This window comes from Podarcis gaigeae, assembly GCF_964106915.1.
Source record: "Podarcis gaigeae genome assembly, chromosome: 9".
Classification (NCBI taxonomy): domain Eukaryota; kingdom Metazoa; phylum Chordata; class Lepidosauria; order Squamata; family Lacertidae; genus Podarcis; species Podarcis gaigeae.
The window spans coordinates 57003154-57017854 of NC_139685.1; the positions used below are offsets into that span (position 1 = coordinate 57003154).

The following is a 14701-nucleotide window of genomic DNA, read 5'->3' on the forward strand; positions in this document are numbered from 1 at the left end:
CCACAAATTGAAGAAATGGACAGACACTGGTATTAACCATATAATTTTTCTGCTAAAACTCAGTGAAAGGTCACCTGAATGAATTATTCCTCAAACTCCCCCTCTCCCATCTTTTAGACATAAAACCATTTGTTTGCCAACACGTCTCTTTTCCTCCTTGCTATTCATTGTGTCTTGATGGGATTGCACCCAAGTGGCTCTGCTCCATAAATATGTTCAGAACAAGCATAAAAGCTCAATTGTCAAAAAAAGAGAGAGAACTTTGCAAAATATTTATTTTCAAGCAACATTTTTCATCTGGTTGTTTTTGCTCTTCGTTTCCCCGCCACTTGTAAAATCATGGGGAAACTTATTGAGAGAATTGAGACATATGCCCAAAATGTGCCATGGTTAAAATGGGGAGTGATAGCAGAGACTCACGTGCACATCCTACTCTCAATGTCCCCGTATGCATTTGCCCTTGTGTGCATCAACCTTGACCCTCTCACTTTCTCATCTACAGGGGTCTTTTATTCACATGGAATTCTCCATGCATTAGGGGACTAATAACAACAACAACAACAATAATACTTTATTTATACCCTGCTCATCTTTTAAGTGCCTGCTAAAACCTTTTTTATGCCACCAAGTCTATGCAGGCAATTAAGAGTCCATTTCCAACAATGGTTTATTGATGCCTGCTTTTAACTTTTCAATGCTTTTCTGCTTTTAATTTGTTTTTGACTTTTTATGTTTTGTTGTATAGCTTTTATCTTTTAAATGTTGTATATGCTTTTTGATTTTGCGGTGGGTGTGTACACACAAACCATAATTTTCCGTGTATAAGACTAGAGTTTTTTTTACTTTAAAAGAAGGTTAAAAATCTGGGGGCATCTTATACACGGATAGTGCATATGCCCATTTTCTAAATTTGGGGTACCCAAAAGTAGGGGATGTCTTATATACAGAAAAATATGGGTATTCAAATTAGATTGAACCTAAGGTAGCAGACAACTCTCTCCATATTTTGCCTCAGTTCTAGCAAATCGGGTCTAGTTAATTATAGACACGGACATAGATGCAACAGTTTTTGTGACTCATTGGAGATATACTGTAGTCCCAAATGTTGAAGCAAATAAAGAAGAGCTCGCAAAGAGTCCATATGACATTTTTGAAGGGTACAGTCCAAGGAAATGTAAGCCCAGGATCATCCCAAATATTAGCGATATGGGCTTGGGCTGCAAGTTATATCTGAAGAGGATGTAGCCCATAAATAAAAAGGGAAGACAACTGAGAGAACTGGGAGCTAATTTGATGGCAGCAAACTAGATTTAGGCAACAATCCAACCAGTTTCTAAGGAGTAAATCCCATTGTATTCAAAGGTCCTGATTACCAGGTACATGGGTTAGAATAGCAGCATTACAGCACACGTCCACTCAGAAATAACTCTTGTTGAATTCAGCGGAGCTTCCTTTCGGGAAAGTAAGGTGAGGAGTGCAGCCCTAGCAACCCTCATGAACATATGAAACTGGCTTATGGTGGGTCAGACCATAGTCCATCTAATCAGTCTGGCTTACTCAGACTGGCAGCGCTTTCTATGGGCTCTTTGTCTGCAGGTTGCTGGAGATTCAGTATCTGCTTTGTCACTGAACTGTAGGCCCTCTGGAGAGCTCAGAAAGCGCAGAGATTGCTCCATAATGCGCTCAGAACTGAGCTTTGTGCTCCTGATAAAACAGAGCCCTCAAGGTCTTCGCAGTGCATCAGTTGCAAGTAATTACAGAAGCTTAATTTATCCAAATTGATCATTATGGCTTATGCTTTTAATAAAACCCAAACCCTCCAGCCCTTCGTTTTTATTAACGGCAAACTCCTCTTGAAGTCACGACCACCACCACGTTCACTGCAGCCGAAGCAAGGAAATAGGTCTAAATCTTACATCTCTGAACAGAATATCAAACCCCAGTGATGTTATTTGAACCTGGCAAAGTCACTTTGAATTAAAATCCTTTTTATGTTCCGATAACCATCTTACTTTCTGGAAAGATAGAGAGTACGAAAACATTAAATAATCTATTCAATCAAAAAATCACGTTTGCTCATATTTACCTTATTGGAAAATATTTTGAAGACCATATGGGAAGCAGCTGATTAATTTCATAAGTTATTATTTAATGTGGCTCACATTAAGGTCTTAAGAGTTCCCTTCTGAAAATGTGTATGCACCCTCTAAGCCTAAAATAAGGTATTTCCTGTCAATTTCACTTTAAATTAGAGACAACAGCCAATTTCCTTCCATTTGCTAGCCTGAAATATTCCTGCAATTACTACATGCAAGCACCAGTGAACTGAAATCGTAAAATATATTCTGCACGTGAAGTGAAATGAGGCCACCCAAAGGAAAGATGAATCAATGTGTTGCTCTTGTTCAGCCAGAGATGGGGGAAACAATTTTGTCCAGGACCAAACTGGCAACTTCAATTGGACAGCAACAGTATTTAAAACGAGTGTGGAATATGGGCTTGTATTCACACACACAGTAAGCACCTTGTCTCCCCACTCACATGCATTTTATGCATTCTCACTGTCAAGCAGCAGTAGCAGCAGTATTTAAAAAAGGAGAGCAACAAGGAATTCATTGGTGGAGAAGATGGTTTTAGAAGGTTGGAAGGGCCAGCACAGCCTTCACTTCGTGCTCTGGCAGTTTCACTTGCTCTGACCTATGACTTCACAATACCTGCATCATATATATATATATCTACATCTATATTCTCCGTTGTTCCAGCTACAATTGGCTCAAGACATCTAGTGCTTTGCAGGTCAGTTTGGGAAGTCTGCACACTCTCTATGGGTGGATGGTAACCTTTTTGATTTTTATTTCTGCAAAACTGAGATCTGGTAGTGTGATTGCACTAAGTCTTCCATCTGAGCTTGGCCAATAAACAGCTTCTCAAAACCTTGCTGTACATTGCTCAGTTCCTAGACTTAAGTGTCCTGCACTCAGCATTTTTTAGGTTGTGTTGCACTATGATTTTATCCATTTTTTAAACTTAAAAAAATCATAATTGTGTTTTAATGTTGTAACCCACCCTAGAACCTTGGGGTGAAGGGTGGGTTAATAATAACAATAACAATAACAATAACAATAATAATAATAATACAGAATTCTCTACCACAGCCGGGGGCCTCCTCATCATAGAAGCCACTCAGAGTTGCTGGGGAAACCCAGCCAGATGGGTGGGGTAAAATCACCATCATCATCATCAGGGAAAACACAAGTTGCAAGGATTAGCAGTTTCATGAGGCATCAGAGGCATAGCTAAATGTGAGCTATGACACTGAGCCAACAAGCAATACTACTGGGAGCACAGGTAAGGACCAGCATTTAGCTGGAGTCCCCAGACTGGTAAGCAAATGGGCACACCTTCTAGTGGGCTCGCTAGGTGAGGTTTGTGTGTACTCGTGTTGGTGTCTCCTTGTCCTAGCTGACAGAGGTGCGATGGGTGCCATCCCTCCACCAGATATCCTCCCTGCTGCCTAAAGGGAGAAATTACTGTATTTTTCCATGTATAAGATGACCCCTATTTTTTTAACTCAAAATTAAGAAATTACATTGTTTAGCTTTTGGGGGTGGGGGAGGTCACTTCCACCAATCGCTCACCCGCCTGCCTGCCACTGCTGATCGCTTGCCACAGCCACTGCCGATCACACACCTTGCCACAGTCGCCAACTGTCTGCCCGCCCGCCGCCACCAGCAGCCCACCTACCCACTTGCCACAACCACCAATCGCCTGCTCGCCTCGCCACTGCTGCCAATCGCCTGCCCAATTGCCGCAGCCACATCCAATCGCCAGCAGGCCTTGCCACAGCCACCAATCACCCGCCCAATCGCCGCTGCCAATCACCTGCTTGCTGCTGTCATTAATCACACGTTCCCCCTCTGCATTCATTCTCCATGTATAAGACGACACCCAATTCCCCCCTTTTTTTTAGCAAAAAGCATCGTCTTATACAAGGAAAAATACATTACTTTGTAACTGTGTAGCTGGAGAAGCTAAGGAGGCATGTCTGGGAGGGAGGTAACAGGAGGCACTTCTGAAAGTTTGCCTGAGCCTTCTCTGGGGGGCAGATTTCCACCGTCTATCCTACTGAGACCCTTCCCAGGATCAGACATCCATTGGAGTTCAGAAACCACTATCTCAGCCCACTGGGATTCCTCCTCATGGTCTGCCCAGCACCTCCATGACACCTCAGAGGGACTTGTAAACACCCCTGATTTTCATCTTCCTTGAGTGATTGTGCCTTGAATTCTGCTAGTGCCTCTTGCTTGCCTGAATAGAAGATAGAGAGGGAGTGTAGCAATGTGCCTATCATACAAAACAAGAAGCAAAAATAACCATTTACAGTCATTGGTTCAACCACTTTTGCTGCTAGCCTTGTCCACCTCTAGCATGTGCCCACCCCCATCCCCTGGTATACAACCCCTTTAGACTTTCAGTATTCTTGTGCTTTCTTCTTCATTCCCTACCAGTTCTGTGACCCTTCTGATAGCATTGCTTCTTGGACCATTGGGGAAAGTCAAGGTCACACCAAGGTCAGCCATCCAGCATCAAGGAATTCCCTGCCCCAAGTGCGGGACAAAATAGATTCAGAACAGTCTGGATTTAAGCAGGTTTATGATGACTTTTCTGAATCATGACCTGAAGGAGGGATAAAGATCCTAAAGGACAGAACACTTAGGTGCGAAAGAAAAGCTATTCATCATATTTCAATATTTTGGCTCACCTGTATGATAAGCCTCTGGCAAAGAGCAGTGACATGTCACTAAATGTGTTTCCTATTTTGCTTTAGAGCATCAAGCATTTAGACTAATTTTTCTTGACATTTCCCTCTTCGTATCATTACCATTTTTTTTCATCAAAAGAGAAAAATGCAATAATATAATAGATCCCCATGAGACACATTTTTCCACTGTGAAGAATTTATATTGAGAGCCTTGTCTAATACAAAACAGAAAAAAGAAGACAACATAATACAAATCATGTCTCTCACTTTCCCTCCCATCCAAATTTTTCTCTCCCTCTTCAAAGTATTATGATATCTATCCAGGCATATCATGAGATTGCAACTGTACTTGCAATTAGCTCTCATCTTGTAATGCTTTTGTTTTTTGCTTTTTATATAAATAAGGTTTGGGAAAATATTGAAGATTCCTCATCTCTAACCTCAACCCTCTTGCAACAAATTTTTTGGGGAAGGGGAGAAATATCAGTGAATATTTAATAAATTCATTGTACCCGTGAGTTTATTTTTCTAAACACACATCCTTAATAAATTAAAAGATTGTCACTTTTTTCATTAGTTGAAAGCTACAATTTGAGTGCAAATCTCATTGGCTGGGATATTTTCTTTGGACAATATAATACAGCATACTCACACTGCAGAATATTAACTACATAAAGTTAAGAACCCCTTACTCCATCCATGGAGATGTCTCTCAGGAAGAATATCATGGAGAAGGGGCAATTTGGTCGAAGAAGTAGTTACCAACAACAACAACAAAACTCTTAGAAATAAGAACCTAGATTCAGCCTAGGTTTTGCAGATGCATAGTTTTATTTTAGGGTTTCCTCCTCGCATACAGCTACAGTGGTACCTTGGGTTACAAACGCTTCAGGTTACAGACACTTCAGGTTACAGACTCCACTAACCTAGAAGTAGTACCTCTGGTTAAGAACTTTACCTCAGGATGAGAACAGAAATCCTGCGATAGCAGTGCGGCAGCAGTGGGAGGCTCCATTAGCTAAAGTGGTACCTCAGGTTAAGAACAGTTTCAGGTTAAGAATGAACCCCCCAGAACGAATTAAGTTCTTAACCAGAGGTACCACTGTATACACAGACTATTGTTACTTCTTCCAGAATTCCCGCTCTCCTTTCCACTTACAGCAAGTTCTAGGATGCACTAATTTGTGCTTAGCTCAGAGCATTTTGAATTTCTAGCTTGGATCAAGGAATAGATCAGCCATCATGGTTGCATTTGCGTCCCTCTCCATCCCTTACAGAAAGGACAGCCAGTTTCTCTGGGACTGCAGTTGATTTGACTGACATCCTATGCCCTTTTAAGATGTGTTGGGGGAGGGCTGTTATTGGGTTGTTGATGATTTTATTTTGATTATGTATTGTCTGGTTTTATATTCTGATTTTATTCTGTGAACCACCTTGAGACCTGCGGGTATGGGGCAGCATATCAATTCAAGAAAGAAAGAAAGAAAGAAAGAAAGAAAGAAAGAAAGAAAGAAAGAAAGAAAGAAAGATGGCCCCATCAAAGAATGGCCCTACCATCAGGTAAAGTGAGATGCTGCCCCCTGAGGCAGATGTTGTGGAGCACAGAGTAGGTAGGGCAGTATGTGCCACATGAGCTGCCCTTCACCCCCTAAGTTAGCACATTGCCCTCAAGTACAGCAGAAGCTGCTGGTCTGTCCACAGTGAACATAAGAATATATAGGATATTGCCTTATACCAAGTCAGAGCATTGGTTCACCTGGCTCAATATTGCCCACATTCACTGCCAGTGGTTCTCTAGGGTTCCAAACCTACCTAGAGGTGCCTGCAATTGAACCTGCAAAGCAAATGGTCTACCACTGGGCTATGCCTTTTGCCTTGCACACTCTGGCTCCATCCATCAACAAAGTGTTGAAGTAAGATTTAAGTGCCCTGTTCCAGCTGGTTTCTGTACATGGTACATCTCACCTTTTGCTTCATGGGGCTGACTCTAGTCCCATCCATCTGCTGCAGGGATCTTGCTTCTCCACCCCTAGAAAGAACATTCTGTTCCAATTGCTAGATACTATGAGACTGTGGATATGAGACTCCGGCCCTATTCAACAGCCAACAGGATGAGGAGTGCCAGGTTGTGTGGGTTTGCGGTTTGTGTGTGTCTGCCTGTCTCTCTCTCCCTCTCTCTGTGTGTGTAAGCTATTCTTGAGAATCACTCAACAGAAAAGTGGGATAGAAATCTTCTAAGTAACAGTTGAGACTGGTCAAACCCAACAGGCTCAAAAGGCATTACGAGCGGCTATCTAGGGACTATGTGTGGACTAAATAATGGAGGCAATTTCTCCCCTTATTTGCAGCCTTTCCCCTGACTTATTCCATGTAGTTTTGTGGTTAGAGTGTAGTACTAAGATCTGGGAGACCAGGTTCAATCTCCATTTCGTCGTGAAGCTCAGTGGGTGACCTGGGTGACCACTGTCTCTCAGCCTAATCTTGTTGTTGTTGTTTAGTCATTTAGTCGTGTCCAACTCTTCGTGACTCCATGGACCAGAGCACGCCAGGCACTCCTGTCTTCCACTGCCTCCTGCAGTTTGGCGAAACTCATGTTTATAGCTTCAAGAACACTGTCCAACCATCTTGTCCTCTGTCGTCCCCTTCTCCTTGCGCCCTCAAACTTTCCCAGCATCAGGGTCTTTTCCAGGGAGTCCTCTCTTCTCATGAGGTGGCCAAAACACTGGAGTCTCAGCTTCAGGATCTGTCCTTCCACTGAACACTCAGAGCTGATTTCCTTCAGAATGGATCGGTTTGATCTTCTTGCAGTCCATGGAACTCTCAAGAGTCTCCTCCAGCACCATAATTCAAAAGCATCAATTCTTCGGCAATCAGCCTTCTTTATGGTCCAGCCTAATCTATTTCTCTGTAGAGTTGTAAAGATAAAAGGGAGAGGGGGAGAACCATACCCACCACTTCAAGCTCCTTGGAGAAAAGGTGAGCTCTAAATGTAGTCATGGTAACCCTTCCCATTGGTTATATAGAAAAGAGGCATCATTTGGAGAAACTATTTAGGAGGAAACACAATTGTCTTCCACCCAGAACAAGATGCTGGCCCTGGGCATCCTCAGTTGTTTAAGACTACCCACTGGCCTGAGATTTAAATCAGGGATTTCCAGTGCACTTCAATAGTCCTGGAATATCTTGCAGCCTAGAAAAATCTGTTCCCACATGAGCTTTCTTGGGCTTATTGAAGATCATGCTGCAATAAATTTGTCAGACTTTAAGGTGCCACAGCCTCTCTGATGTCTTAATGTCATTAAGACATTATTAAGATTATGGCAATAATCTCACAGCCTTAATGTTCTTATAGGCCTGCATTTCATCAAAATCATCAGGGCCTTCATCATGTTCAAACTGCTAACTTCATTTGGATCAAATCATTACTGAAAGAAATCTTTTTTAAAACTCCATAATGGAATCCAGAGGTTCACGATGAAAGTTTTTTGTGTCTGTGTGTTACCTTTCGGAACTGATGGGGAAATAGTTCTCCCTTGGGAGCCCCAATTGAGAGGTAATGGGGAGGACACGGGTCTTTCTGCTTCTCAAAAGCAAACAAACCAAACAAATAGCCTTCTATTAGCGTTCTTCCTTCTGGCTGTGGAAATGAAGCCATTTATCAGCCTGCTGAATGTGATCTGTTTCTCCTTTGTAAACCTTTCAACACAAGACACATTTGGCTGGCCCCTCCCTGTCCCTTGGGAGAGTCGTCTGGAATACAACCACATTACCAGCAGGATTAAACCACCACTTGTAAAGAAATGGATCCATTTTCATTTGGTTCCTTTAAAAACTTTAAAACAGCCTAGAGCTGTCCTCATAAAAACACACATACAAAATGGAGCATTTTTGCATGTTTCTCAGGCTTTACAAGTCCATTTGAAAAGAAAAATGACCAGTTTGGCTTTTAGAATTTAAGTGTGCTGCAGGCCGGAATGTTACTACTGCTATCCTTTTGAACAAAACTACCAATAGTAGTATAGGGCCGTGGGTGGTGCTGTGGGTTAAACCACAGAGCCTAGGACTTGCCGATCAGAAAGTCGGCGGTTTGAATCCCCGTGACAGGGTGAGCTCCCGTTGCTCGGTCCCAGCTCCTGCCCACCTAGCAGTTCGAAAGCACGTCAAAGTACAAGTAGATAAATAGGTACCGCTCTGGCGGGAAGGTAAACAGCGTTTCCATGCACTGCTCTGGTTCAGCTTAGTCATGCTGGCTACATGACCCGGAAGCTGTACGCCAGCTCCCTCGGCCAATAAAGCGAGATGAGTGCCGCAACCCCAAAGTCTGTCACGACTGGACCTAATGGTCAGGGGTCCCTTTACCTTTACTTACCAATAGTAGTAGTAGCAGCAGCAGCAGTAGTAGTAATTTTATTTGTACCCTGCACATCTGACTGGGTTGCCCCAGCCACTCTGGGCATTGAGTTTAAGAACTAACTTTCAAAACATGGTTAACAGTGATAGGGCTGCCATACGTTTGGATTTTCCTGGACATTACTGGGAATTAGACATTAGGTGGAAGTGACGTCCAGGCGAAATTTTCTTAAGCCGTAGAACCTAGAAAAATGTGAAGCACAGAGCTAAGATCCAGCCATGGACAAAATGCATCACCTAGGCTAAGTGACACAGATGGCGGCAACATTGTTGGGCTTTCAGCACACACTAAAGACTTTGTTTTCCCATGCTTTCAAAGGCCATATTTCATTTGATTTCATTTTTTTCACCCTCTAATATTTCTGCATTGTTATTGCTGTATTGTTGGCTTTTCATTGTGATTTCACTATTTTTTTTGTAACATTATATGTCTAAGAAGGCCTTGTTTACCATTTTATAATTAATAATAATATTATTATTTGTACCCCACCTATCTGAATGGATTGCCCTGTTTTCATTTCATGCAACATTGTTCCATTGCTGCTGCAGTTGGTCTTCCACCAAAAATGAAGGTCTCACTGTGGCAAATGACATAACTTAAGTAATTTACATAATTAATCACATAAATTAAATTGTCATTACATTATTCCATTCATTATTCCATCCATATTCATTGCAGTGCAAAGGAAATGCAATGCAAAGGGATGGTGAGAGAAATAATCAATTATGTATCTTTTGCTGACTGAATGCATCAACAACCATGAAATCACAGTTACTGAATTAATTTATGTTCTGGATATGGGATGAATAGGTGTGTATCAGCAATTTGCACTCCCATTTCTTTTTTTGTTATAATTCTTCAACATCCCTACTCTTATTGATACGTTTCCTTTGTTGTAAACCATTTGGAGGTCATTTTGACAGAGAAGGCAATAATAATAATAATAATAGTATTTAGACCCTGCCCATGCATTTAGCTTGCACACTTTCATCCTTGCATGGCTGAAGGCAGACCAGTTGAAATTGCACAAGTTAACTCCAAGCAAGGCAGAGAGCTTGAAAGTTCTTTTAGCACTGGGTCCACTTGGGATTAACCAGCATGAAAAAGGCTTTTAAGCACTCCACCTTGCTTGGAGGGTGAAGCCCATTTTAGCCCATCAGCTCCCAGATGCTCTTGAGAGACCTCATGGGGCCATGACAGGATTGTCAAAAGCTAAACATTACCTGGTCATGTTTTAAATATTAAATGAATGCTATGAAAAGCTCTCTCTGTGTGTGTTGACCAATAAGCCATCTCACTAATAATATTACATTGGAAAATTCCATCAGTTCACAGACAGGCAAGTGCTCAACGTTTTTCTGGAGATAAATAGCCTGTGCTGAATGGCCCATTAATGGAGCATTCGTTGCCTCCACAACACTCCAAAGCTGGTAAACGGAATATGGGGTAATTCAAACCATACAGAAAATGCAGGCTTGAGCATTAAAAATGTTTCATTAGGATTTATGGTCAATGCACTTGGATACCCAATCTTCAATATGATAAACAACAACCAGCTACTTTTAATTTAGATGTGTCTAGGTGCCAAGAACAATGGGGAGGTGGGAGGAGGGGACCATTTCCGAGAGGCACACAACCTCCCAGAAACAAGTAAGATGACACTGGTAATTGATCCTGAAGTTATGTGGATTTTTCTTTTACAGTTTTACCATCCCATTATCCTCTGTTTGTTTATATTTCTTGCCACATTTTAACTAAAGCCTCTGCTGTGTGGGGAAGCTGCATGTTTGTTGATAGTGGCTGCATGGCGGTTACAGGGATACCAGATGTCTCTCATTTTCATGGATGCCCTTTAAGTTTTCTTTACTTTGGAATCGCACAGAGGGCGAAATGCACCTCCTCTTCCAGAACTCCTCTGCGTACATCGAGAATGGGAAAACTGAGGCCCAGGGGCCAAATGGCCCTCCATCTCTTTCTACCTGGCCCTTGGGCTTCTCCCAGCCCATACCCTTCACCAGCCCTGCTTGGTACCCTCCTTGAGCTTTGTTCTGTTTTGGGTTTTGTCCTTAGAATCATACAATAACAGCATCATAGAGTTAGAAGATGGGTCAAACAGTCGTCTTGTTTAACCCCCTGCAATGCCTCCTTGGAATCTGTCCTTGAACTCTGATAGTGCTGTTTTCTTGCCTGGCTGGAGAAGAAATCAGGGTGTGAGAGGGCACAGAAACTAGCCTACTTGTACAGAAGTAAAATTCACATTTGTTCTGCTGCCCACTTTTTCCTCTGGTCGCACCAACAAATGGCATGTGGCCCTCAGAAGTCTGGCTAGCAGAGAAAGCAGCTCTCGGACTGAGAAAGGTCACCCACCCCTGGCACAGATGGCCAGAAAGTTTCATCCCATTCCCAGCATCCTCTATGACAGTGCAAGAGATCTTGAGGGCCACCCTCTTCAATGCCACTTGAGACCAACCTAATGTTCATGTCAGTTCTGGGTCTCTTGGGCCACCAAAGAGGCCATTCTCTGTTTCCCATCCTCCTTGCCAATTGTATTTATACAAGCAACATTATTCCTATAAACACACCGTACAGAGTTTATACAAAGTTATGTTATGTCAAAATTTGAGCCGCTGAATCGTTTTGGGAAGGTTGCTTGCAAAAAAGAAAGCCATATAGGTTTGCTTAAAACCATAGTGTTAAAATAAAGTTGGCTTCCCATCCCACATTTAACCACGGCAATGAGTGGCCTGATTTTCAGGCATTTTAAGCACCCAGATACCCCTATAAAAAGGCTGGGGATCTTTTCCAAAGAACCTTTAAGCCAAAATGACTGTGGTTAAAAAGTGGAAATAATCTTCAACGTGGGATAGGGTTGGGGAATGCCTTTGTGTTCCAGGGGAAATGGGTTTCAATTTAAAAGTGTTCAGCTGACTTATACTTGGCTCATTCGTAACATCCATGGATTTTTCACCAAGACTGTGAAAGGGCAGCTAAGAATAGCTACGCTAAATGTGTGTGTGATTAAATTGTCTTAATGAAAAATGATGGGGTTGTGGGGGGTGCAAGGGCAGAATGCTGGCACAATTTCTTCTTGCAGAGCTGTCGAAAATCAGAAATAATTGCCTAATCCTACGAGAGACTCTGCTGGCAAATAAATAAAAAAGAAAGTGTGTTAGATGGGATGTAAACACTGCTAATGCACAGTCATGACCAGCACCATCATGCCGGAAGCTGGTCTACAACATTATCCCACCAACAATTTGCTGTGGGTCAATGTTGCCATGCTAGAAAATGCTACTGGATTGGCTCTAGAGTTAAGGACATGTATGGATGGGAGAGTAACTAATTCAAGTTGCATTTTGATGCCAGCAAACCTCACATTTCCTGAATTAATATGTAAACCAGAATGCAACTAGCTATACTTTGGAATTCACACTTCTCCCAATTTTGTGAGGAACTTATCCAATCCATAACTTTGCACAAAAAAATGGATACAGCAGGGGAGAATGCAAACAAAAATTAATACACTGGTGATTTGTATGCTGCTTTGCCACACACACACCCAAAAAAACCCCCACATGTTCAAAGCAGCTTACAACAAAGCAAACAAATGCACTTACAAAATCAAACACTGTGTATTATGTTAAAGGAGATAATTTGCCAAAATGTACGCATTAGGCAAAACCATGTACAAAATGCTTATGTTAGAAGAAACGGGTGCTGGAACTGTAGTTAGGATCACACTGCAACTTTGGTGCATTAATTTCAGTAGGTCTACTCTGCATGTAACATAGCCTCTGGTTTGTATCAAATCATGATGTTATTCACCACTTCATTTTGTTTTTCTTATGATTAAGTCGTATATGGTGTGGATGTGTGTGTGTGTGTGTGTGTGTGTGTATACACACTGGTGTGTGTGTGTAGGGGTGTGTGTAAAGGTGTTTACTCAGGAGTTGAATTCAGTGCATGCATTCTAACAAGTATGCAGAATATTGTATGATGAGCAAACCACACACTCATGCCTCCCCCCACCCCAATCCTTATGATCCCGTATGGATTATTGTGGTAAACATGACCAGATAATATTATATTATAATTCACATATTATTGGACCCAAGCTGGTCATCCTGTCTTTGGCATTTCCTTGTATCTGAGTGCTGCAGCATTCTCTCTTAACCTGTTTTTAAGGCCCAGTATTTTCTTTTGTTTGGTTTCCGAGACACGATTTGTGTGGATGTTATCTCACTTATTTATTGTTCCTTTGGCAGCAGTCCTTGATCTTTTGCCTCTCCTCACTCACAAGTGCTTTCAACAAGAGATACTTGGCTGAAACCACTGGATGGAAGTCTGAAGTGCTGACTTTCTGAACGTTGGAGCCCAAAGGGCGGAAATAAAAGTTGTAAGCTCTGTTGAGAGGTAACAGACGATATCTTAATATTTCACTAGAGGCAGATTATAAACCATTTAGGCTGCAACCGTAGAAATTGATCTATGACATCATGTCTAAGACTTCAGATTGATCACTTTATGCTCTCAGCGTGTCACTCACTCTTTGAACAAAACTGATTGACAGCACCCTGGAATCAACAGACTGATGCCAATTGACACTTTATCTTTGTTAAGTACTATCTGTTCATCAAAAAGGACACTTGTGTTATGTTCACTGTAAGCTTCTGTGTCTCAGAAGAACTTGGATTTGCATGCATTTTGTATCTTTTGGAATCAAAAGGACTTTATGAATTCTTTCCCACTCATGTATGAGTAATAAAGATCCTTCAGATCAAATCCATTCCTTGTGCCGGCAGCCCAATTTTTAACTGAAGACAGAACATGGCACCATGATTAATTAGTTAATTCTTCATCCGGCAATGAATTCTTCAGAACGTACTCGCTTTCCTTACTCATATTGGCTGTTCAACTCCAGACATTCCTGAATGAAATGGATTATCTAGAGTGATTTTGGTCTGGTGCACAACCCTGTTTAGGGACTAAAACTACCTTGGTCACCTTGAGGGGGGAGTTTCACTAGAAGAAGAAGAAGAGTTTGGATTTGATATCCCGCCTTTCACTCCCTTTAAGGAGTCTCAAAGCGGCTAACATTCTCCTTTCCCTTCCTCCCCCACAACAAACACTCTGTGAGGTGAGTGGGGCTGAGAGACTTCAAGGAAGTGTGACTGGCCCAAGGTCACCCAGCAGCTGCATGTGGGGGAGCGGAGACGCGAACCCGGTTCCCCAGATTACGAGACTACCACTCTTAATCACTACACCACACTAGCTCTCACTAGGAAAGAGCCAGGGGGAGTACAACACAGCCCAAGACCTTTCAACTATTTTCAGAACTACTGACCCATCCTTCTGAACCAACTGTTGTGGATCAAAATGTGGAGGCACTATATTGTGGCAGTTAATGTAAGAAAATCCAGATAGTCCAGCACTCAGTTCTCAAACTGGTCAATCATATGCCATAGGAAGCCTGCAAGCAAGACCTAAGTGCAACAGTGTCCTCTCCACTTGAGCTTCTCAGCAACTGC

General features: G+C 42.2%; 1 long non-coding RNA gene across 1 annotated transcript; it reads left to right on the plus strand.

The window, feature by feature from the left end:
- The first annotated feature begins 2762 nt into the window (after positions 1-2762).
- Positions 2763-13959, plus strand: LOC310852936. Its single transcript, XR_014568459.1, has 4 exons — positions 2763-2796; positions 4509-4649; positions 6202-6322; positions 13439-13959. It is a non-coding gene; the product is annotated as an uncharacterized lncRNA (long non-coding RNA).
- Positions 13960-14701: the final 742 nt, after the last annotated feature.